The sequence below is a fragment of the Trichosurus vulpecula genome, chromosome 7, assembly GCF_011100635.1.
Source record: "Trichosurus vulpecula isolate mTriVul1 chromosome 7, mTriVul1.pri, whole genome shotgun sequence".
Taxonomy (NCBI): Eukaryota; Metazoa; Chordata; class Mammalia; order Diprotodontia; family Phalangeridae; genus Trichosurus; species Trichosurus vulpecula.
The window spans coordinates 2,927,107-2,929,141 of NC_050579.1; the positions used below are offsets into that span (position 1 = coordinate 2,927,107).

At 41.0% G+C, this 2,035-nt stretch overlaps 1 pseudogene; it reads right to left on the reverse strand.

The window, feature by feature from the left end:
* Window positions 1-589: 589 nt before the first annotated feature.
* Window positions 590-1,588, reverse strand: LOC118856472 (annotated as a pseudogene).
* Window positions 1,589-2,035: the final 447 nt, after the last annotated feature.

Genomic DNA, 2,035 nt, shown 5'->3' on the forward strand with positions numbered 1-2,035 from the left:
ATTATCATAGGGGAGAGAGTACATATAGCAGAATGCCATTGATGAAGTGAGATTTTCTCAAAGAAGGTACAGAGGTGGTGACTGGCATCATATGGTTATTTATTGATATGTCCTTTCCAGAAATGCCAGAGTGCTAATGTCGATGAGATCTCTTTTCCCAAACAGAGGCAGAGAGAGCGTCAGTGGGAGAGGGAAACACACAGAGAATTATATCATGAGGATTTCTCAGCTGGGCTGGGCAGGCTGGACCAGATTTGAGCTAGTCATGATGCTCATTCCTTCACCCATCAGCAGCCCAGGGCCCCAAGTTTGAGATGGAGTTGTAACTCAGTGTCTGTGGTTTAGTCTGGATTTATCATCATCCTCTTTCTCATTATTACCACCACCACCATCACCATAATCATATCATTGATACTATTCCTCAGAGGAATATCCTTAGGTTCACAGAGCTTAAGTAAGTTGCCCTTGGTTACACAGGCAGTAAGTAACAAAGTATTGCACCAAAGTCTTCTTGACTCCAAGTCTATGCTTTCACTCAGAGTTCAGTGGTCTTTCTACTACAAAAACTGAAAGAGCTTGGTAAAGTTCTTTAGGGACTCCATGCTAACTTTTTTCCCTCTAGGAAATGCCAGATTATCCTCAGAGGTACCCAAAAGGCTTGTAGATGACTTCCTCTCTGACAGCCCCTTATGAGCCATGACATTGTCAGGGCAGCCTTTCTCAGCTTGCTGTTCCACAGAATCAGGATCACTGAGTGGCCAAAGGGATAGAACATCATGATTGACATAATCAACAGGGAAGCCAGCTTCTTATTTTCTTCTGAGCTGCTCCAGAAAGAGGCAAAGATACCCATATAGTACAATGAAAAGGGGATGAGGAAGGAAGACACAGCTTTCATGGATCAAATATAGGCTTCTGTGCTAGGGTCTCCGGAGCCAGTGGCATTGAGTTGCATCTGTCGGGTATGCCTCCACAGTGAAAGGATGAGTAGGGAGAAGGAGATTGTAGACAGAGTAAAAGAAATAAGACTCAGAAGGTCAGAGAGAATCTGGAGCATGAGGAACATACTTTTACTCACTTGGACCTCTTGAGACACATTTCTCTCCTTTCCACTACTAAAGAGGCCATCATAATAATAACTCATTCTCTCCATTATTGGAAAGCCGATAGAAAAATAGATTATCAAGGGCACCATAAGAAGCGTGAAGATCATCTTGTCAATTCTCCATTTCATCCAGAGGAAGAAGGGATTAAAGAAGTTGGCAATCTTCAAGAAGCAGAAGATACTGAGGATAGTGGCAAACCAGACATTTGAACTCTGAGTCAGTCCCAAGAAGATATCATTTATTCTTACTTGGCTGGGCACATCAACAGAGATTGCAAATAAATAGCTATTCTGTATGAATGTATACAACAGTCCAGTTCTAGAGATGGCCAAGCTGACCAAGATGAGGACACTTGGTGGCAGTTTTTTGCTCTTAATCCATTCAATGCAATTAACCAGAATTATGAATCCATTTACCAGAATGTCCAATAGGAATTCTCCAGTTGCCAAAGCCAATAAGATTTTCTCCCCACTATTTGGCATGTTGGCAGGAAGACCACTTTGAGAGTTACCAATATTTATGATACTTTTGATACTGCTGCTACTGGCTTAATTTTCTGGTAAAATGAGTAGGGAATGATATTTGCTTCTGATACTGGTGATGTAATATTTTTCTTCTCTGTCTTCAATAAAGTTTCTGTCTCTCACATGAAAATGTCTAGTCCTCTGTTGGAATATCTTCATGAAGATATCATCTGTCCCTTCCCAACAGCTCAGTTACATCTACTCTGCCAAGACACACTTTCTCTGTGGCATTTCTATTTCCTCTTCACAGGTGATCATCTAAAGGATTAGAGTCCTTTGTAAAGATGCAAAAGAGAGAGGTCATTTTTCAATATATTCTTCTTTGTGTCTCAGCCTATTTTGTATCCAAACACATGAGCTGTGTATGATGAACCTCACCCAATTATGTATAACAAGCCCTAAATA